This window comes from Pempheris klunzingeri, chromosome 14, assembly GCF_042242105.1.
Source record: "Pempheris klunzingeri isolate RE-2024b chromosome 14, fPemKlu1.hap1, whole genome shotgun sequence".
Taxonomy (NCBI): Eukaryota; Metazoa; Chordata; class Actinopteri; order Acropomatiformes; family Pempheridae; genus Pempheris; species Pempheris klunzingeri.
Genome location: NC_092025.1, coordinates 18,909,865 through 18,934,679, shown reverse-complemented (window position 1 = coordinate 18,934,679; position 24,815 = coordinate 18,909,865). Strand labels below are relative to the sequence as shown.

General features: G+C 42.8%; 1 protein-coding gene across 1 annotated transcript in view; it reads right to left on the bottom strand.

The window, feature by feature from the left end:
• jade2 (jade family PHD finger 2) overlaps nt 1–23,479 on the bottom strand; it is a 165,845-nt gene extending 142,366 nt beyond the window's left edge. The window contains exon 1 of the mRNA XM_070843094.1: nt 23,385–23,479. The gene's annotated coding sequence lies outside the window, so the exon portion shown is untranslated. The remainder of the gene's footprint in view (nt 1–23,384) is intronic.
• Nucleotides 23,480–24,815: the final 1,336 nt, after the last annotated feature.

The following is a 24,815-nucleotide window of genomic DNA, read 5'->3' as shown; positions in this document are numbered from 1 at the left end:
AGACAAAGGGGGAACATCAGAGGAAGAGGACAGCGTGCGTCAGAGAGAAAAAGGTCAGAAATAAATCAAACAAAATCTGCCAGTAAAAAGCTTTTAAAGATGCATAACATCTGACTATCCAGCCCAAATGTGGAAAAAGGTGCTTTTAAAACATTTATTTATCCAGCAAAAGCTGAAATAACACTAACAATTGTAACATTATAAGCACATTTTTAGACTAAGACAGACCAGACGAAGAGATGCAGTCACATAGGGAGGGCACAAATAATGGCACTAATATTATTATTGTTATTATGAGTATTGTCATATTACTGAATGGTTTGATGGTTGTGAAAATAAATGAACAACCTGGAGGAGATTTTTGGAGGAAATGCGTTCCTCCCTCCCCACTGAAGCTGAAGCACTGAAGCTGTTCTGGCTCGTAATGCATCAACACCTTATCAAAACATTTCATGTTCACTTGTCCTTTAATTTGTCACCTATCTCACTTTGCTGTCATCGTGTATTAATGTGTGAATGTGAGTAAAGTCCCGGTGTGCAACTAAAGAAGATCCACAAGAACATGAAGCGAACACACAGCAGAAGCATTTAAAATATCTAATGGTCACCTAGTTCATTATTATCATTATATTGTGATTCAAGATTAAAAACATCTTAGGTGTTATAAACTCAGGGGTTTATTATATTAATGATGAGACGTGATCCATGATGAGGAAGTGAAAAGGAAAAATACACATCAAGGAGGCAGAGAAACAGATTTTATTCTTTTATTTCTTGCCATGGTCTCTTAAGGGTCAAAGGAAGAAAATGTACAGAGTGCTGTTAAGAGGCAAAAAGGAGGGCATGTGTCAAGACAGTCTGAAAGAGAGAGAAATGAAGCAAAAGAGAGCGGCAGATAGAGTCAAGAAGTCAAAAGGAGGTTTTAGTGTACTGCTAGACTGAGGCAGGAAAGCCAAAGGAGGAGGAGGTGGGTTACAACCTTCAGTGTGAAAAGGAGATTTATGTGGCCGTAAAACTGGGCTATTCCCTCTTATATGGGGCTCTTCCTGTACCCCAGCCTCCCCGCCTGCCCTGCACACACTTAACTACTCTGACATTTATGCTGACAGAAAAACACAGCGCTTCTTCGCTGCCTGTGACTATTTCCATTCCCAAGTCCAGCCATCATCTCCTTTTCCTCCCCCTTCCCAACTTCCCTGTCTTACAATAACAGGGACGCAGGCAGTCTGCACAGTAAGGTTAAGCACATTATTGACTTCCACAGCTCTCTCTCGTTTCTCACTCGATCTTTCCACCTCTACCCATCTGTCTAGCTCTGCCTCGTCTTCCTGCCTTTGAGGAGAGTGGTTAAGTACATCATTGACTTCCTCCAGCTACGTCTGTCTGACTTCAAGTCTGCACGCTTGGATCCATCTCAGGGTTTCCCCCTCGCCTATTAAACTCTCAGGCGACCCACTTAAACCACACTCAGGGTACTAAAGTTGGGGTTTTTTTGGGGTTTTTTTTTTTTTTTTTTTTTAAAGCAGCTCAGTCATTTTTTTTCCTGACCACCCAAAGAAAACTGTGAGCACTAAGAAAAAAATGTGACTGAATAGTTTTGAGGATCTATTTGTTAAACTAGCCTTGTAAATGAGTAACATTAGAAGTTGGTTGAAGCATTTACAACAGCAGGGGATTCTGTGCCGGAAATAGAATGGGCTTAACCAAATACTTGAGAACTTTTAGCCAACTGGTGGGCTGAATGAGTATATAAAAAAAGGTCAATTTTGGCCAGAAATATTTACCCATGTGTCTCCCGTGTATTTGGTAGCTGTACCTGTGGCTACAGCTGTGGGGGATTGTTTTTAATGATTAGTTTAACTGAGCAGGGCTCCATCCATCAACATGATGGCTCTGATTTGCTGCATTAGATATAAGAAACTCCCACACCAGTTTAAATGGATAGCTCAGGTTTATGAAAAGCATTTATCATGAGCTGGGAGGCACTTTAATGCTTCCAAAATGCTATAAAAACAAATGTTTTAGTTTGTGGGACATGTACAGATCTGCTAGCAATTTAGCTACGCTAGTCCCACTGCAGCTCCAGGGGTAAAACTTGCCTCTGTTCCCCTCTTACCCATCAACACAGCGAGGGTTCAATTCCCAGCAGCAGCTTGGCTAAGAAGTTTCATCAAATACATCTGACGGAGCTTGAGGGTGGGAAACCTGTGCAGTCGCTGCAGAGGCGCTGGTTGGTTGGGTGGTTGGTTGTGTGAAGGAAGTGGAATCTGAAAAAGAGCCGCATGAACTTCACACCACTGCTCTATCCTGGTGGAGCTGCTTGTTGGCAGGTGAAGAGGCGGCTGGTGACTACATGCATATGGGGGGGGAAAACACACATCTGTCGACACTATGGATGTATGAACTGCATAGTGAATTCCAAGAAAGCGGCAAGTCATTCCAAGTAAAGCTGCACACTTAACACCTATGCAGGTTTATTTCTGTGCATGCAGCCCGCAGCATGTGCACATTAGCTACTCTGGCTAATAACATACACTGTGATGATCTCACACTCAGCAGCCAGACAAACAGTCAGAGTTAGCAGTGACAAAGCGAAGGTGAAGTGAAGGTGTGACAAGAAAGCTTTTACAGGTGCTGAATCAAAAAAACAATCTGGAGGCAGGAGTCAAAATGGACTAGATGAACGCACATTATACTGCGGACTCTAAGGTTGGCAGATCTGGAAATCAAATACTAATATCTGTTGCTTTAAACATCTCACTAATTTGCATTTTGAGTGTCTTTTTCACCATTTAGTCAAAGTAATTACCTTAAGTGCATCATTCACCTATTTCCTCTGCATTCAGCACGGCCTCACGTTATTTGCTTCCACTTGAAAACAGCACAATCTTTTTTTTTTTTTTAAATGCATTGCTGAAGACAATTTTTGCAAATGTCACAACAGGCTTTGCATTCAACAGATGGTTGACACTTCAGTTTGGAATAAAAAAAAAAAATGTATAGTCAGTCAACCAGGGGGAAAGCTTTCACACTGAGATATCAGCAAACTTGTGGCTGGGTGCAGACATTTGGTTTTCATTTGGTTTGCTGACAATGCTAACCAGCCGTTGCTTGACAAAGTGTAAAAGTCCAAAAACTTAATCCCTGTTGTGTGAAGAAAGCCAGATTCTCCTTATAATTTTGTTGTTTAAATGTTTTTTTCTTTTGTGGCAGCAGTTTGATTTTGGTTCCACATCTGTCGCTGCTTTGGTTCCACTTTCACTGTTTTAGTTTTTTCGGGTGTGGATGTTATGATGAAAGCGTTACTTCCAAGCAGTAGCTTAATGGTATCTGCGCTCAGTGGAGACAATGGGACTGCCTTTTTTCTGACTGCACTGACCAAAGTGGGAAACCACCACCAGCCATTCTGATGAATTTTGGCTGAAAGTTGTTTGGTCTACCGGCCACTTTTACAACACAACAACACAATGACACAGTATCCTATTTTACTGTGTAATTGTGAAATGATTACCAGGAATGGTGTCACAATTTACTGGCTGGTGGATAAAAAAAAAACCCTTTGATTCATGCTGAGTAATTGACTTACGTAGCATATCTATTTTAGACATTTACTTACTCCTGGTATCTTTAGAGACCAGATAAGGGGTTCTGTGTCTCTCTCACATGTAGCTGTCATGGGGGCTGAACCTGTGATTGTAAGCTGACAGGACAGTCTCTTTAACCTCTTGTTCTGGTGGCAGCCCAGCATTTCAAATTGCGTATGTAAGGGGGGAACCGCTGACCCGTTAAAGTAAAAGAGCTGACAGTAATTGGAAATGTCACTGTATCTCCTTAAAATCCCCCTCCCTTCATTTTGGAGCAGGATCACCTCAGGCAGCTCAGCAACTGGCAAGAAAAGTCTCTAAGTCCATTTTCTCCATCTCTCCATCACTCTGTCTCACTTATCCCTCCTCTCCACCTGTTATCCTTCTTTTCCCCTCCACTCTACCTCTCATCTTTGGTTTCCATGTCTACTGTATGTCTCTCTCCTTCTCCCTCTCTCTCTCATGTAGTACAGACAACCCCGTCTCAATCAGCCAAGTGAACCAGAGCCCAGACCTTAGATTGAGATATTTCTTGTTCTCTGGAGAGATGGAGAGAGGAGAAAGTGAGACGGAGAAGACTCACAACTGTACAACTTCATCTCAATCAGTCCAGTGAACCAGACTCCAGGTCTGCACTGGGTTACTTCCCGAACGCCGAAGAGAAAGAAAAGACGAGAGAGACATGCAGAGAGAAACAGGGGGAGAGTCTGTGACAGTCTGCCGTCTTGCCAAACAGCTATAACAGATGGTACAGGAACTGCACGCTTTCATCTCTATAGCCAGAAAACAAATGCTTTGAGTCACATTTTTTAAATAATTGTATCAATTTTTTTTTTTATTTGACTTGACTTTGATTTTGCTGCTTACTGAGCCAGTCTGCTTTAAACTAATTCATTAACTCTTTTATTTGCTGTTCAAAACGCTCACTGTCAGGCAGGTATTTCCTGAAAAAAAAAAAAAAAATCCTCTTTAGTGCAAAGGAAGTGATGTCTTTTACATTCCCAGCAACTTGCTTAATTCAAAAAGATGCATCCTGGGCCTGAAAGAACCAATGGCGCAATGGCACCGTTTTCAAAAACACATGACCGACATGCACCGTGATTCACTGAAACACTAGTGGGGAAGTAGAAATTTGGGATGTCCTCTTAGCCCGCCGTAGCCTCTTACCGGTACTCGAAAAAAGTGTCAGCAAAAGATATTTATGAGGCTGCAAAAAGAAAGAGGGGCTTTCATTGGAAGCAGTGATAGAGCTGGCTGGAAAACAGCAACTGTGGTATGTTTTGTACTGTTTGGCAGTGATTCACTGCAAAGGCAGATCGAGGGATCTGTGTATATGTACAAGTACTCCACACTCTCTGGTTTTACACAAGATATAAAGAATCCTACATCCAATATGTGGCTAATTTCATATTTTGCATACATGTGTAATATATCAACATTATATATCAATACTTGAAAGAAAACAACAAAATGTAAAGGGAACTTCACTGTTCTACATATGAAGTGTAATAAATTATCAAAATTATGGAAAGAGGCATTTTCATTCTTTGGCTGCCAGGCCTGTGAAAATATACAAGGGGCCAGTAAAACTCTGATCTACTGGCCAAGTGGGCCAGTGGGGGAAAAACGTTACATCGAACGCTGCGTAGGAGGAACGATATAACAGCTTGAACAGTTTTCAATTGCAGCACTGTGTTCAAATACAGTAGATATTTTTAGAGAAGAAATTATAGTAGAAGTTACAAGATATTACTATCATGTATCACATATTATTGTCACGTTCAACAGGAGGTCCTACATAACAGGAGGTTGTCTCTCCTCCTACATGGCCACCTGTGACCATTAGTATCAGCTTTAAAAAAGTCTGTGTAGTGGAACAGCAGACATGATATGCTAGAACTGTGAGTACTGTGCCACACCTTATAAAAACTGGTGATAAAACACTAACGCATTACTTCAGCTCATTCAAATCTCACAGTATGAACACACTTGTTCTCTCAGCCTTTATTCAACTATACAATAAAAACAACCCAGTTAAGAGTAGACGACATTTTATTGTATCAAATAGTTATGTTTTCTACATGTTGTAGGCTAAGCCTTTAGTTTGGCACACTAGGGTGTGTGCTGGAGGAGAGTGGAGGGTCAGCACCAACGTCACGACAGCAGGGCGGGTCTGACTTAGTTATAAAAGTTAGTCATGCAACAAACGTAGGAGGCCAGAATGGTAGAGATGTGGAATTGTGCCTGAACTATTTGATTTGTCGTTTGCAGCTGACCCTGAACTGCCTACATCAAGAGAGGAGCAGGCTGGCCAAAGGCAGGAGAGGTCTACCAGCCCGATTACTGTAATGTGGATGACACAGAGCGCAGCGCGGCATCAACGGGTGAGTCAAACTTCTTCTCCCCGGCCAAGGACCCACGCAGGGCCAGGCTCTCAGGTTGTGGGCATGTTAAATAGAAAGTAGACCACATTTCTAAAATTTCCTGTATGTAGCTTATGTAATCTTTGTATGGGATGATATTTTATGTATCTGAGGCTTCTACAGTGTTCTGCTGTGTTGCATCATTATTCTGCATTACACTGACAAACGCCCTAGGTGGTGTTATGACAGTATACTGTACTGCGTAATAATTCACTGCTGATGTGTTATTGAATCATATGGAGTAGTTCCATCATTTTATTATAATGTACTTAAGGGTTTAAGACATTATAACAATCACACTGTTTTAAAGTATTGCTGTATTACAGTGCAACATTGTTCATACACACATTATACCATCTTATTACACCATAGTGTTTTTTTTGCACTATGATCCCATACTGTATCACACTGCACTGTCTAAACCTGCACTCTGTCAGAACTGAAGCACGACAATAGCTGGAGGCAACTAGCTGTCAGAGTCAATGAAACCATGTTGTATGAGGGAGAGAACACTATCAAACAGAGAGAAATACAACCATATTGTGAAATAATGTGTTTTTTGTGTGGTTGGTTCTGTTTCTGACAAATAAAAAATGGGTCTCGTGGCTAAATAAATAAAGAATAAATGAAGTTTGGGAAGCAGCAGTGAGATGGAAGGAGGAATCAGAGATTGAGAGATCAATATGGGAGTGAGAAGAAAGAGACCGTACGTCAAAGGAAAAAAAGTGTGATATCCCAAAAGATGGAGGAGGACAGGAAGATGAGTTAGACTGGAAAAAAAATCCAGACAGTGAGACTATATAATGCCAAGAAAGACAAACAAGTCAGAGGAAAGACAGCAGGAACCACACAGAGTTACAGAGGCAGACAGATCTCTTCTCCACACAAACAAAATTATATTTCGACACGCAAATGATCAGCATATATAAATAACCATGGATGAGAAAACAAGCCAACATAACCATAACATACTAAAACCATGAACCACCTCAAACTTTAAGCTCCCTACATCCTGCTGTAATCACCAAGCTCTGTTAAACAGAACTATCTGTGCTAATGAACTCATTCATTTAAATAATATGTTAATGGTGTGGATATGACCTCTGTGTCATATTCTCTGTTTAAAGCAACGAGAGGAAACAGTTTCAACAAAATCAGTTTTTCCCCTAATGGGGAAACATGCAAATCAAGTATAAAGTTTGTAGGGCTGCCCGAGACCAAAGATTATCAGAGTTGACTAGTAGTCATTAATTCGAGGATTATGTCAACTTGTCATTGCAGGATTATGATATTAATTCAATTATTTAAATATATGTGTTTTAAGGGAGTGTTGAGTTCGAGGGCTTCATGAGGAATGTTATAAATAACTCTTAACACTGTGCTCCATTACAGAGAAATAAAAAAACTGAATATTGAGACTTAATTATAAATGTTACAAGCACCTGCACAAAATCTGTATTGACACTGTATCGGCAAAAGCAGTAATGCTTCTGAACGTGTCGGATAAACCAGCAAGCAGACTGTGTTTATTTCAAGACATTCTAACATGGCTTTACTCTCTGTGCCACACTTTGGATTTCCTGCCCGACATCTAAACTATCTATAAATAACTATCTAATAACTGCAGGGACCAGCTGTGTAAGTTACTGTCTGTCCATGACAGAGAAAATGGTGACTCTCAGTCCGCCGTTTGAAACTAATCGCACTCTAGTGTTTCGTACACGATCTAGCCACATGACAAGGCGCCGCTCCTGAATGAGTTTTTTTTCCCCGATGCGACAAACTGACCAACCAAAACGGTCTCCACTGAGACTCCTGCCACTGACTAACATTTGGTCGACTATTAGGGGGCATCCTTAATAGTTTGTCTAATGTCATGAGTGGTATTGTGCTGAAGGATGTGTAAACGCACAGTCAGCCAGACACCACCACAGGGACACACTGTCCCGCACAACATGATCGTGGTGGCAGCAAATATACAAGCACGCACACACACACACACACACACTGTAACAGTTGGCATGCTATCCACTGCCCTGTGGCCAAACTATGTTACATTAAAGAGCTATGTGACTGGGTTGTGGCCTCCTTTTCATGCATAGCTCACATCAGCCAGGGGGCAATGAATGCCAGCCAGACAATGCACAGTGTACACACACCCACACAAACACACACACAATCTCACATGTACAAACAAAACAGAGGAAATGGCCAGCAGCATGGGTAATTACTGAGCCAGCAGGATTTGGTGTGATTGATCCAAACAGTATTCATCACAAGGACTCTACTCTTCTCAGTGTCCACAGATCAGTGTGGTCTCAAGTGGAGTCCATTGGTCTAATGAGGTTAAACCCGGGTGGAGCTCTGCTGTCACAAAACTATATGTACCAACAATGAAAAAATAATAAGGTTAAATTGTTCCATCCTAGAATGAGAGAAATGTCAGTCAAGTAAAGTCTATACACACCCACAAAGTCCTGAGAATGTGCACAACCAGAGAACATCAGTGTGTTAAAATGCTTTTAATCATTTGGAAAACTTCTTATAATTTTGATTATTAACAGTGTCAATCAGGCCAGTGATTAACCTGATCATCAGGCTGATATACCATTTCATTTGACTTTTTTCAGGAATGTAACGATGCAGCCAGGTACCTGATGTATAAATGAATAACTAAATAAGTGTGACATCCCATTTCTCAATCCCCCCTGCAAAGTTCGGTTTGGTCAAATGTGTCTCCAGTTAGAGGAAAAAGCCATCAGTGAGCACAATGCCAGACCAATCTGAATCACTACACAACTTGGAGATGTGGGATCAGACGGCTGGAACTGAGCATAGCACAAACCAGCTCCAGCAACCACATTTTGAACCACAGTAGCCGTCCATGTATATCACCATCATTATGTCAATAATAGAAATTAGTCAAAGCCGTCCAAAATATCTGAAATAACAGATACTTCATCGATCAATGCCTTTGCATAAGATCGCAGCACATTTTACTTAACGTGCCATAACTGACGAAAAGTTTTTTAAAAATCAAAGCATAAAACAAATATCTAGAACCTAAAATGTAATCATGACTACACTGGTTTCAATGCCTTTAGACAGTCAGCTCCTGCTCTAATCTGAATGCAATCAGCCGGTGTAAACCACATTTTCTGTGCATAGTTTAGTGTCAGCCCAAAACATTTACAATAAGACAAACAGTGAGAAGGTTGACTAATGCATGCTGGGAAAGCCAAGTCGCCTAGGGAGCTAATTAATTGGCTGACTATGACACTGCCGAGAGCACTATGTCTGACTGAGCGTTTAAAGGGAGCTGCTCTCTGAAATGTGCAACAGATCAGGCCTGAGAGAACAGCCGAATCTGGACACCAAACTGCAGGTGGGAAAGAAAATTATGTGTCAGCTACTCTCCCAGTTCACGGGCTCTGTATTAAAGCACGGTAAGCTTTAACATGGAAACACAGTTAGGATGTTGGAGGAGAAAGTCGGGTGAGAGCGAGCGATCGTGTATACTTGATACATGAATGTTTCAGGGTGTGCTCACACTCCCAGCATGTTTATAGCAGCTTATTCGCACTCTGGAGCATTTCTTCCTTTTAGTTTTGCTCATTTGGGCAGGTGAGAACAATGCCAGTCAAGCACAGAGGGAACCTTAAAAAAAAATCTCCTTCAGTAATCCAAGTCAACTGTGATGTGATTAAATGGTAAATAACATAATCCAGCCCTCTGATAAAACCTCTAATCTTACTGGATGGCAGATCAAATTCCATTAAATTGGACAAGCTAAATAAAATGGTTCACTTCACTAGAGTTTATGAGCCTTGATTTGCTCGTTAACTAGCCACTGAGAATCTTAATAAACCAAAAATGCAACAGTAAACAGACCCCTAATTTTGGCTTCTGAATTTCTAGGCAGCACGGTGGTTAGCACTGTTGTCTCAAAACACAAAAGGCCGGGTTTTAGTACCCTGATCCTCCTGAGTGCAGTTCTATCTGTAAACCACTGCAAGTCAGATGGACTGAGGTCTCTAAAATGACGACTTGACTGTTGCTTCAAACACTTAAAAACTAAGACGGTGTGGTCATGGAGAAATTTCAGAGCCTGGAAACTGTTAGTCATACAACATTTCTAAGTAAATTTGATTTCTGAAGCATGTCATAGCTGACAAAGCTGATGCTGAGAGACCACGTGTATGCATTCAGGAGGGCATCGTGATGAACATTTCACAGAATACAGCAGAGTAGAGTAGGAACAGGTTTGTCACTTCAGATTTATTAGTGCAGCCACTGAGGCTTCATCAGTGTCATCATCAAGCGAGCAGATGTCATTGCAGATGAAACTGGGAAATCAAGTGTCGTGAAAAAATTTAAAAAAAAAGAAGCCGTGGTTGGTTTTAGACCATCTTGAAAGCAGCATATGATCCACCTAAGGCAAGAATAAATGTAGTGAGAAGTATTGTACTTCAGTCAGATCATGCCTGTCAGTCAAACTGTGGGACTGGGACATCTTTTTATGTCTTTAGTTCTCTGTTAAGACAGAGCTTGCCACTAAACCTCTGACAGATATCTAATGTGTATAGCAGCTAAAGCTGCAACAACCAAGGATTTACATTGTTGATAAGCGTCCTGGTTATCTTTCAGATTAATTAATCAACAAATGTAAAAACTGTACAAAACATAAAAGACATTCCATCTACAGTAGAAGTCAATATAACAGAAAAAAGAAGAAAGTGCCCTCATTATAGAAACTGGAACCAGCGAATGTTTGGTGGTTTTGATTTCTAAATTACTTCATCTATTATCAAACTTGTCAGCAATTAATTCCCTGTTGATGGAATAATGGTTTTTGCACTAAACTGGCAGTAAATTCAGCCATGACTGTTGTATCGATCAGTGCTCGAGCGTAGTGAAAGAGACATGTTTGTACAAACATGTCAAAGATTATTCAGTCCGGCCTATTTTGAATAGACATTTTTGTCTGTCTGTCCGTCTTCTAGCTACCAAATCCGTCTGACTGGCTGCATCCCATTTGTCATTCTGTCCATCCTTCTGTCTGCATGTAAGCTTGCCATCTGTCTTTCTGTCTGTCTGACTGCTTGACTCTTTGCCTTTCTGCCCATCCACCCATTTGCTTGCCATCTGTTTGTCTGTCTGCAAGTATGTCACCCCTCTGCTTGGCTGTCTGTCTCTCTCTCCCCGTCTGTCTGTCTGTCTGTCTGTCCTCTCCCTCAGTCAGCAATCTAGGTGACAGTGCAATTACTTCAGCAGAAACAGTGTTGTGGTTCAGTGTCTTTTTTCAGCACTTTGCAGCACTTAAGGTCAGCACACTACAACAGCTACCATGATGGTGATCTATTATTAAGAGACTGTGGCTGCAGAGGCCCAGCGGCCAACATACACACACACACACACACAGTACTCTCTCGAGATGAATAGGCAGTCTGGCTGCCAGGACGTTACGTGACTGCTGAAACATCTGGACACACACACACACACACAGATAGAGATGAAGATACACATTTGTTTTGTATGTATAAAGCACAAGAAGCATTTAAAAAGGATACCAATAGTGTAAATGGTGAAGATGCTCTGTAGACAGAATGCATGCCTGCATACACACAAGCAAACTAAAATGACACAAGCATCATCAACAACAATCTGTGAAAGTGAAGCTGTTTGCAAATTAGCACACACACACACACACACACACACACACACACACAACTGGCCGGTGCTCAGCGCTCCTTGAGGAGCCAGAGGTCAGTCAGTTTGATAAAGAATCCTTGCATATAAATTGCTTCATAACAAGCCATCTCTCTGAGGCAGTGCTGCATCTACATGTGTGTGTGTGTGTGTGTGTGTGTTTGTGCATCCAGGGAGGAGATTTGCACATCAGTGCATTTATTATGTGTGTTTGTGTGCCTGTGTGTGTGTGTGTCTCTGTCTTTGTCTATGATCCTGATGTTTGTGTGTGTGTGTGTGTGTGTTGATTGAGCAGAGTAAGACCTGCCTGCCTAGGGAACAAAAGGCCTAAAAAAAACATCTAAAAAGCCTTTGGCAGAAACCACACCAGAGAAATGCAGAGCTGCTTTCCCTTCACTACTTTCTTCTCTTCTTTCTTTTCCTGTTTCCCGTCTTGTTTTCTTCCCATCATTCACTTTTCCACCTGCGACCTCACACTGCCTCCCTTATCATCTCTTTCTATGACCATATCATAAAGATCCTCCATCCTCCAGTCATCTGTCCATCATTGTTTCTCCACCTCTTCCCCAATCACCCTTTGACTCACCCTCTCTCTCTCACCTGCCCTCCCCCTTCCTTCCTCTCGTCCACACTGTTTCTTCTCATCTCACTGACACTGAATATTTCCTTTTCTTCATGGGGAAAAAAGATGACAGGCAAGATAAGATGGTATGGACAGGAGTGTGTGTATATATGTGTGTGTTGAGCACCACTTGCCTGTGCAGTGCTAATACTGTGTACAAGCAAGACAGCAACAGCTAGAGGGCATGCAGGGAAGACACAGACAGACACACACACACACACACTTACAGTCACATATCCCAGTCTATTTTCACTCTCTTTCCTTCAGTCTCCTCCCCACGCACACACACACACACACACAAATCTCCCACACACACACGCAGAGCTATTTTTGGACAGAGCCACTAGAGAGAAGGTAGGCAAAAGAGAGAGGTTCACACCAGCGAGTTTGACAGGTAGAGAGAGAGAGAGAGAGCACCAAAGAAAAAAAGATTTATAAAGTGGGGTTGAGAGACCAGGGAGAGAAAAGACAGAGGAAGAAAGAGAACAGAGAGAGAGAGTGAGTGAGAAACAAAAAAAGATAGATGAGAGAGAGAAAGAGGGAGAGAGAGAGAGAAACAGAGATGGGGAAATAGGGCAACTATTATGAATGAGCTGAAAGAATCAAAATGTCAGGGTGTGTATGTGTTCGCGTCGTGGAATTTGTGTGTGCAAACGTGTGATGTTGGGTAACCAGAAATTACCTCAACATCAAACACGTGTGCACACACATACAAACAAAGGCATGCACACACACACACACACACACACACACAGAGGCAGGCAAGAGGCATTTGACACACATCACACACATCAAACATCCTCATCAGGGCCATGCTAACAGGTGTGCAAGAAAACCAAGACTGCAACCCATACTCACACAGAGCCAAACATGAAAGCTAGAAACACACACACACACACACACACACACACTTCTCTTGCTCTATATTTGAAATTCATCCTACAACATCCTGTCATTTCATGAGGAAGACTATTTTTTTGGTGTGTTTAGATGAAGCACCGTTGTTTGGGGACAGGTTTTGTATGCTGTTCTCTTATTTAGACATGTCACTTAGACATTTTGCCAAGACGGTTTCCCATCAGCGACTTATCTGACAGTAAAATGCTAATAATCTGGGCAAACATGGTGAATCAGAGGCATCTTTGTACAGCAAGAGATAACTGGAATCCTGCTGCATGCCAAGTTGACAACAGGAGAGGTGTATTTTTACATCAGTTCAGTTCTAGTGCGGCATTAAGTCATCGGTATGTTAATATGATTTGGAAATTGACTAATTTAGTCGATCGATAGTAAATAAATAGCGAATCTATTTCTTTTGTCTTATATGAGGCAAAACTAACAAACATTTGCAGGTTCCTGCTTCTCCATTTCCTCCGTTTAGCAGCTCTACAGACAACAATTTCAGTCTGTTGGTCCACCACATTGGTACCAATTGAAGTGTTTCAATTATTATTGGACAGGCTGTCTTGACTTTTAGTAGAGACATTCATGGTTCCCAGAGGATGAAGCCTACTGGACTTGGTGAGAATCTCACTTTACCTGTAGCGCCAACAGCAGGTTGGCTTTTTGGGTTTCAGTGAAATATCTGTAGGATGGATTTTCATGAAACTTGGTACACACATAATCACTTTCATGATCCCCTGACTTTTCATCGAGAATCATCATCAGGTCAAAATGTTACTTTATTTTGCATTTGACCAAATAAGTGCAAAATTAATAATACTGTACTTTGAGTTTGTTAATTTGCAAACATTAGCATGCAAACATTTCTTAACTTTTTTGTTACATCTCCCTTTAGAGAAAGAATAATTTTATGTCCTCCGCCTCAACAAAATGGAAACATTTCACCTTTCTGATGTGCAAATTAAAAAAGCAACTTTGATTTCAACTTTGTCAAACTGCTTTTTGTGACATTTGTCACTAGATTGCTGTAGTTTTTTAAAAATAATGAAAAAAGAAATAAATTGTAGTACAAAGATAACAATGTTCAATCTGTGCAAAAAGCAAATGTTTGGGGATAAAGATGAGCATGTCACTTTGTGAGAGCTCAAGTCGTGTTGCTACATAAGTGGTTGCACATCTTTTCAAAACAGGGTTGCAGAACTCAAGTGGCTTATTGACATGACTGGGGAGTACTGCTTATGAGCGTCTTCTTAAATTGTTGGCTCTCATACCGTCACCCAGAGTTTTCAGGAATAAAATACACGCTTGTCTCTCCTCATCTCCCACCACTTTCACTGTGAACCCAACAGTAAGATGGCTTGGCCATATTTTCTTGACTTGGTTTTGGGTCAGCTGAGCTGAGCTTGTTTTCCTTTTCATCCTTGTCAAATATCTGTCCATTCTGTACACATACAGTCTCTAACATGAAAGCACGATTTGGTTACGTTTCCACCATGAAAAAGATTCCCCCTTTGTCATGCCTCCCCCTGGGGGCACAGAGGCATGGGGGGTGTAAGAACAGCCTCACAGAGCCACAGGCAGGTTGTAGACCATTGCAGGTCGTCTACACAGGAGGCATTTCAGTCATCTATGGAACAGGTACACTTCTATATTTATCACCATAGGCAGCGTGACCTGAACGCTTCCTATATAGACACTGACAGAGGACTGATGCTTCTACTCTCCTGCTAATGTAGACACTGTTGGACTGTTGAATGAATAAATAATGAATAAATAGCAAAAGTAATCGTTAGTTACAGCCCTAAAATGTGTCAAACTTCACGCTACTAGAGTGAGAGAATTACACTTTGGTTTCAGAATATGTGAGAAACAAGAATTCAATATCTTGAAAGAAAGCAGAATAAAGTCCATCACTGCTGGACGCTTGATTGAATACATTTCTTAACATGCGCTGCTGAGCACCGGAACCCACTGCCACAGTGAGAGCTGTGGAAAATCAGAAGTAATAAAATAAACCTGAAGTGCATCGAGAAAAACCACAGCATACAGCTGTGCTTAACTTCTCAGCAAGCAGCTTTAATGTTGTGCTGACAACCTCACTCAAGAACACACACAAACACACACACCAACATCTCCTGACTGACTGGAAGGCTCAGAGCCACTTAAGAGCAGTCATGAGTCACTCTGTGATGCTGATATCACCATCACCATTCCCATCAGCGCTCTCCCCTGTGGTCCCCCCCGCTGAAAACTCCGTGGGGAAGCGGTGGATGGAAGAGAGCTCTCTCCCTATGTCAAATACAGAAGATGTTGTCTTCGTAAAGTGAATTAGTTTTCTGGTATTGCTCTCTGGGGAGCAAAGCTGCCCTAAATGACGTGTAAAATAACACAGAAACAAAGAACAAATGTTCTCTGCTAGCTCTAGCGTGGTTTAAATGAGGGACTCTAAAAATGCTAAGAACGTAACTTTGTCCTTAGGGGAAAATGAGAGGCATTAGAGATTTCCAAATAAAACATCTTGTACATTTCAGTGTTTTCCCCACCAGGTACTTTATTTAGGCAAGAGGTTTTTAGATGTAAACAAACTACTAGTAACTTTGGATTTTACTTTTTTTGTTTTAAGCCTCCACTGGCGTGACAGACAGGACAATCAATCTCCCCCAAGCTGTTTCAGGGTATTTTCAGCTCATTCAAATAGGTATTTTCGTGGCATTTATATTGACATTTAATTCAGGAAGCCTACAGTACCACCTTTGTTCGGGCACTTAAATCTTTCAATCAAAAATAAGCAAATGAGGCCAGTGTTCTCTTGGTGTTGCAACACCAGCTGAGTATCTGGCTTTTACGTCACATAAAAAAAAAAAAAAATCCCGTATTTACATGTGATTAACTTCTGCATACTGTGTAGGTTAGATTAACTGTCTTTAATTAACTTTGCCTTCAATTCTTGATGGTAAAGGCTCAGAAAACTTACAGCATTGGTCACTTTTATGCTACGAATGATGAATCTACATGTAAATGCACCCAACCAGAATATAATAACACTAAACACCATAATCAGAACTTGATGGTTGTTGCAGAGTTGTTTTCTGAAATTGCCAGGCAGAAAATCTGGCCGGTGCCACTCACACAATATTGATAAATCAAGTTATCTGCTTGTTTTGAGGTAAGGATGCTTTTGAAAGCTTGATAGTTGCTTGTAATCATAAATATATAGTACAGAGAAACATGTAAAATTGTACATTTAGGTTTTTAAATGGTTTTAAGTGCTTTTTACCACCTGGGATTGCAGGTATAAATACCAACCTATTGAGTCACAGCTAAGTGGAAATGCATAAAAGCAAAGGATCAGTAAATGGATTTCCATCAGTATCTAACCACAATGCAGAACATTAAAATGTCCCTATTCTTGAGCCCAAAAGCTGTCTGGATGCATCAACACGTCAAAGTTTGCAGAGTTGCAAAGTAAAAAGGGTTCGAACGTCACTTGCCTAATGCCTTTGAGGAAAGACTGTCCACAAATGTTAAACTTTAACCCATGATTATTGCATTTGGCCCCCTCCATGGCCAGCCTTCAAGTGTAGCTGTTAAGAAGTATAAACGCTTTTGCCTTCAGACGTGGTCACATGACATGGACATGTAAACAAGTAGGTTTTATGCATTAAGTGGCTTCCGTGTGATATACACAAGGAAGAAACATAATAGGACATTTGTGAGTGGCTCTCAGTATTTTGAGTACTTTTGAGTGCTGTGCATAAAGAATGAGGATTGTGTCCTTTAGGGAGTTTGCGTCAGTGCAACAGCGTCAGCAACTTCAGAATAAAAAATAAGTATGGGACAAAGTAGGGAGGGACGAGAGAAGGAGTGAAGGGAGTGAAGGGATGTCAGGAGGGAAATGAAGGGAATTAAGGAACAAACTCTGTGTCCTATGTCATGCTCACACATATTGGCACACAATATGGACACACACATATGCACACCAACCAGAGAGGCGTCAGGCCAAACAAACGAGCCACAGAAATCAAATAGATTTCCTTCATCACCTTGCTGGCTCCAGCCACCAGAACATTAACACAATATTTATTGATGCTGCCACTGCTCCTGCTGCTGCCGCTGCATCATGGGAGCAGGAATGAGAGAGCAGAAAACAGAGGAGAGAGAGGGAGAGAAGAAATGAATAAGAAGAAAAAAACAGGGAAGAGGCTGAGGTCCAAATAATTTTCTAACTAAGCCTCCCGCTCCGTCTCCTGAAATCTGCTGACAAACAATGAAGGAGGTGAGTCGGAGCCAGCGAGGCTGGGGTTCTGCCAAAAAGCCGGGAGGATGGAGAGCAAAAAGGGGAGGACAGGTGGGAAGAGGGAGGGAGAAGGGGAGAGGGAAAGAAACACGGAGAGAAATGGAGGATTGATCCATCGCTCCCGTCTCTACTGCCATCAGGAGTTCATTAGCTCCTGGAAGGGAGTGAAGGAGGGATGAAAAGGACAGAGAAATGGAGGATGAGCACACTGTCCTTCACTCCCAGCGACCCCGGTGACCACCTCCCTGTTTATCTACCTGCACCTCCCTTCCTCCCTCCCTCCCTCCCTCCATTCGTCTTTCATCCTGCATTCTCTACATCTCCGACTCTCCTCTACCTTCTGTCCCTGCTGACTTTCCCGTCTCTGGTCTTCTCATTTGTTCCCTTTCTCCTCCTCCTCCCTCTGACCCTCTCCTCAGCTCGCCACCCCCCACATCCTCACCATCTTTCATCCTCTTTTCTTTCCTTTCACACTTCCCCTTGTGTGTAATATCCTTTACTTAATATCCCTCTGCAAACTTTCTCTTTATGAGCTCAAAACTCGGCTGAACAGTCATTTTTGGTACCAGAAAAGTAAAAATATGCAGCTTCATTCCCTCTTAACCACAGCTCTCCTGCCTTTTTTATTCATTTTGATATACTTGATTTTAAAATTTACATTAAGCGCAATTGAAATTTTCAAGGATGGCGCAGTGATTCAGAGGCTTATTTCCATCTTGGATCACCGGGTGTTCAAACAGCAAAGGAAGGTCTGACATACTGTTTATGTCTGTTGTTTATTCGCCCTCTCTCCCCACAAACATACGCACAGAAATTCTTCCCATCAGGAGCTCAGGCAGCATCTGTCAGCCTGTCCATCACTGTGCTTAAAGCCCTCAGACTTTTTATTTTTTCCCTAAAGAAGAGTAGGAGGCAGCTGGCAGACGGAGAGAAAGGATAGTCCAACATTAAGGGTTATGACAGGAGAAAGTAGCTACTGAGAGATAACACATTTTAATAAATGTTTTCTCACAGGCTGATGTCTTAGTTACTTTAAGACGCTCAATTAAAATACCAGTGGCAGTTTTGACTTCAGGCTATCACCATGGGCATTAACTACACAATGTAACATGACTTGCCATACCTACAAACATCCATCCATCCTTCATCTGTACCGCTTATCCTTAGCTGGTCGCGGAGGTCTGTAGCCAGTCCCACCTGACACTGGGCACCGGACTGGTCGTCAGTCAATGATAGGGCCGACAAATAAAGACAGACAACCATTCGTGCTCACATTCACACCAATTAACCTAATGCATGTCTTTGGGCTGCCGCAGGAAGCCGGAGCACCCAGACAGAAACCACAAGGCACAAGGAGAACATGCAAACTCTGCACAGAAAAGCCCCAGTTGGCCAGCAAGTTCAAACCCACAGCCTTCGTAACCTATAAGATCTCTTAGCTGTCATGATAGTTGTCGTTTTTCATTTCATCCAGTTAACTTAGTTTGGAAGCCAGGATTACACAAAACTAACTTAAGCAGTGTCCCACTGCTTAAGAAGGTGCAACAAAGCAAACAGGAAAGTCACGGACATGTCAATCAAGCACAGCCTGTAAAAAGTAATATGGTCCCTGAAGGGGACCTAACCAGTTACATTCAGTGAAAACACCTGTGTGGGTGGCTTTAAAAATGTGGGACGGCAAAGACAGATTTTCAACATCGACGGTCCCACTGTGGAAGCTAGTTATTTCTTTAGCAATAAAACTTAACATACAGTGATATACTTCAAGTAAAGATAATCTTAGGCTGCAACTATTCACTTTTTCCATATTAGATTAATCGGTTGATTTTTTTAAATTAACCACTCAGTCCATGAATCTGAAAATGTATCAACATCACCAACCCCAATTTCCCCGAACCTAAGCAGCATCTGTAAATTGCTTGTTTTGTATTCCAAAATCTAAATATATTCAACTTATGATATAATAAAACAGAGAGAAAGAAACAATTCTCCATCGGGTGAAGCTGCAACCAGAAAATGTTTAGCATTTGTGCTTAATGTACAACTTATGAATTATAAACAAGTATAATATGAAATGCGTGGGCTGCGGTTAATGTCTCATTAACTGATGAAAACACAAGCAATAACTATAAAGCAAAAGAGACATAAGCTTAGTGCTATGTGCTTTAATGAAATCCCTGTCAGCTTTGTGGTAACAACATAGACTTCACAGTGAACTATGACCCAAAAAAATGGATCATTAATTTTATCTGAAAAACCATCTGCTGCACCCAAACGTTCACAGCTCTAATTCAGCGAGGGACCGGTTTTGCAGGACGCAGACTTACGAAGCACATTCCAGTTCCTCCTGCAGAAATCCTTCTGTGATAAATGTGTAGTATTTCCTTCCCCACCACTGATGTATGCAGGTGTGCAAACTTTGCAAGTATCCTTTCTTAACAAGGCTGAGTCACAGTGGCACAGGAAAAAAAAAAAAGTAACAATACAAACACGCCCTCTCCCCTTGATGTCTGACGTCACCTCCTGCCCGCTGAACAGCAGGTTAGCACGCGCACACACACACACACACACACACATTGAAGAACCCACTAATGAGGTTCCAGGCCACAGCAGGGTCATCTACTGAGCACAAACAGTGACAAAACACACGGGCTAATGCATACAAACATGTCTGCAGCGTTTAATCCACCACATGGTAGAAAAACTTGTGAGACGTCAAAACCTGAACATTAGGAAACCAGAACGATCCCACGACAAAATATTAAAAAGAGCATTAAGAAGTGACAACAAGCAGTTCAGAGCTTAACGGCCAGTGTTTGACTTGCTAAACTGATTTAGGAAACAAAAACTCAGCTATGTTTCCTTAACACACATGAAAGTGTAATAAAAGCAATTCAAAGTCTCATTTTATATAAGAATTTGTTTTATTACAGTTCAAGTTAGTGTAATGTCCTTTAATCACGTCTAAGAGAACAATTTTCATATATAAAGTACTGGATCAGAAATTTAGATTCATCAATATCCAATAGCGGGTTATTTTAAACTCACAAAATCACAGCACGTGGAACTACACACCAACGAGAACACACATGCACAAATCCTCCTCAGCTAGTCATAATACCCTTGTGGCCAACATGCTGGTTAGTTAGTTAGTAAGCAGAGCAGAGCGCAGTAGAGAGCTGGTGACATGACAGCTAGCCAACCCGCCTGCAGGCAGCTACACACACATGCACACGCACACACACACACACAAATCCTTCAGCTCAGTTTGTCTCCATCCTTCTTATCCGACCCGTATTTCTGAATCATACACACACACACACACACACACACACACACGTGCCCTGTAGCCCTCTTTAGCAATGTGTGTAAAAACATGTATGTGCATGTGGGTATGTGTGTGTTAGGGGGATTGAGGGTACAGTTTATGTGACGTCAGCGGTCCATTCATGAACAACACCCCTCCTCCTCTTCACTACGTAGCTGCTAATGCGATACAACGCACCACGTGGGGGTCCTTACCCCCTTTCCCAGCCAATCGGAGCTCAGCGCTTAACGCAGCAGACACAAATACACACTCACACACGCTACACTACACTGCCGCCCATACACACGTGTGTGCATGTACACATGTGAGGCTTAAATGGTCTGCGTGATCGAGTTTCACATGACATACTGTACAGGGAGAGTTGATACATATGGTCTGGGTCTCGCTCTCACACACTCACACACACACACACACACACACACACTTCTCCTGGCTGTGCTCCCAAGTCTGATGATGAGAAAAGTCAAAGTAAAATCTTGATTGAGAGATGATGAGGAGATGATGAGGGGAAAGATGGAGGGATGGATAATAGGTTGGGGATTAACGGAGCAGTGGATGGACAGAACAGAAGAAAGGAAAGGTTAAAAAGAAGAGCGATGGGTGAGATGAAGGGATGGATGAGGAAGGAGGGACTGGAACATGGATGATTGGCTGGAGGGCTGTCGTCACAAAAACGGATGCAAAATAAAAACAGCTCTCATCCCTGCTCACTTGCCTTGTAAACAACCACTGTCTCTAGGCGAGAGAGGCAAGCCTCGAGGGAGGGGAGGGAGGGAAGGGAGGAGAGGGAGGAGAGGGAGGAGAGCGAGAGAACAAGCTAGCACTGCATCAGGAGAGATGTGAACGACAGAGAGGGGGATAGAGGGATAGAGAGAGAGTTGTTATGCCCCCACACACCATGACTCATCTCCAGCAGGAGGGGGGTGTGTGTGTGTGTGTGTGTGTGTGTGTGTGTGTGTGTGTGTGTGTGTGTACGTGTGAGTGTGCGTGCGCGTGTATGTGTGTGTGCAAGAGTTTGTTGAGAGTTTGAAGAGCATGGTACACACATCTGTACTTGAATATGTGTTTAAAGTGAGCGAGAGGCACAGGGAATTGTTGGTGCTCACAAGTCAAGCTTGTGTGTGTTAATGATGGTGTGTGTGTGTGTGTGTGTGTGTGTGAGAAGAGAGGGTAGGGGGCTGCTGTCACAACTGGGAACATTTAACAAGTCCCCAGACAATCCCAGCTTAATTGATTCAAGGCTAGAGCCAGTTCAGCTTCACATGTGCCATCAAATTTATTTATTTATTTATTTATTCCTTTTTTTTTTTTTTTTTAGAAAACTGGATAAATTGCTCCATCCGTTAGTGATCAGCACTAATGGGCAGGCATAATACTCTTTAGAGGTTCTCCAGGCAATTATGAAGAGTAGGTGGCCACAGCACACCACTGAAGATCACACCAGAGGCAAATGCCCCACTTACACCCCATTAATCCTGCTCACATCTGACTCCCAGCATCAGCATCTGCACCCACATGTCGAGTCCTTGCATTGTTTTTGTTTTTTTTCCAGGTGAGGATACAACAGCCACACTCATCCAACCCAGGGACACAGATAGAGCTCTGACTTTGGAGGTGGTAAACAACAGCCACTCCCCCCCCCACCCCTCTTCTGAAGCCAGCTAGATCTGCACAGCAGAAAGCAGCAGGAGGAGGAGGAGGAGGAGGAGGAGGAGAGGGTGAGGGAGGCAGAGAGGAGTTGCTCTAATTCCTTGATGTGTGTATGTGTGTGGTTGCGTGCTCAGCCTTCCTAAAACCTGTGCTGCTCCCTCTGGTTTCCTTTCCCCCTTTTTACTACAGGGGGAAAAAAAAGAGCCTGCACATCCTCCAGGGACTGTGAACGTTTGGTGCTACCATCCTGCACCCATCCTGCTCTCCACACATCCTGATCATCACACAACTTCATCCCATATCCCACCCCCCACTATGTCCACATATATTTATACATGTGTGTGTGTGTGTGTGTGTGTGTGTTCCTGCCGCTTTTACATTCGCCTGCAAGTTACAACTCACATTCCTCGCCACACTGCTGCAAATGACCCTATTTGTTGCAATTCCGCGCAAAAATAACCACACTTGGACTCTCTCCAACAACCCGCTCGCACACTTGATTCCCACCGGGGCGCGTTCACGTTGCGTTTGCAGCACAACATGGCCAAGTTTGCCCGGCTCATTTCAGCTCGCTGCGTGCACGGGCTCCGGCTTAAAACGGGCCATTTGCCTCTTGGTTAAGACGCATAGCCCAATCTTTGACCCACATGCACCGCGCAGGCCAACAACACAGTGAGCGCCCCTGCCGCTGACTGTGACTGACAAGCCCGCTGCAAAAGTGCGTACAGAGCTGCTGCCCTGCTGCTAGCCTAGCACTGATATAGCACTTGCAGCAGCAGCAGCAGCAGCAAAGTGGACTTCAGAGGTCCTGCAACACTCCCACTTTTAGGTTTGATCATTTATCCGTACATTAGTGGGGTTTTCTTACCTTGATCGCAGTCAGCTTCGGGTGCAGAGACGTCCTCACTCCTGGACGGCGGGCGATTCCCAGAGATTAGGAGATCATTGGGAGCCAGGCACATGTAGTTTTTTTTTTTTTTTTTTTACAGTGGAGGGTTTAGCGCTGGTTCAGTTTGCCCACTCGGTGCCCCTGGCAGGCTGCTAGCAGTGCTGCTAAACAGACCCGACTCTGGATCCACGTTGGGTGACAGGACTGTCCCTTCCCCTCCCTTCCCTTCCCCTCGCGGTGCGTGTTGACAGCGCGTCAGCCCTGCAAAGACCGGCCGCCGAGTCCAAATCCGAAATAAAATCCCAAAGTGGCAGTCAGACGGAGTTGCAGCCTTTATAAGTCAACAACAACAACAAACACAGTGGTGCCGCCGCTGGTCCTGCTGCTGCTCACGGTGTGCCAGGCTGCGAGGTGCGCACAACACAGCGCTCACAGGAAAGCATGTCGCATTTTGCAAAAGCAGCCCAAACGTGGTGTCAAAATCCGACTGTGTTTTCCTCTCCTGTGCCAGCGGTACGGGAGGAGGGGACGGAGAAGCGAGGGAGAAGGAGGGTGGAGGGGGAAAAAAAAAAAAAGAGAGAGAGAAAAAGGATGCTTTATTTCCAAACGATGAGTCAGAAAAGATTGCGAGCCAGTTTCGCAACGTCCCTCCTTCAAAAATAAAACATTCAGCTCTCCTCGTCTTCACTTGCAGCCGTGCCTCGCTCCCACTCCTCTGCCCGGTGGACGTGCACGCCGCTCTGCACAAATGCACAGGCGGGTCTTGTCTTGCAACCTCTCCCCCCACCCCCCAGGAGAGAAAGAGACAACACAGGGGAAAAATCAGCTCTTATCATCAGCTTGAAAACTCTTTTGGCGCCATATTTATGGCGTACTTTCAATTCAGTGTTACCGCAAGCTGCACTTCCTACTCTGAGAAATGCTAGATTACTGCGCCTCGGAGAGGAGAGGATGGGGATTGAACCGTCACCTGCCAATTCTCTGCCAGTGTGATACAGGATTACTTTGTGGCAGAAAGTGTTGAAATGGGACATCAAAAGCTGTATCCGGTGTCTGATCTCCAGCCAGTGATTAACACATGGCAATCAGCGCTCTATTTTCAGAAATAGATTTATTTATTGGTGCAATTTAAAGCATTCAAAGAGGTTTTAAACTTTAATGAAGATTTTCTTTTTAGCTCCTAAGGATTAAATTCAATGGCACAAAAAGTGAAAATACATTTGAGAAATATAAAGTGCTTCATGTCACCTTAGAATCACTCAAAATAATGGCTTTAAACAGATGAACAACTTGAGCTATCCAGTGTTTCCTCTGACTGACGTGTGACTGGAAGAATTATGTTAAAATTCAAACTCACCCACAGCTTTCCAGCAGCTTACTTGTTCAGCTTCAGTCTCATCCATTTTTAAA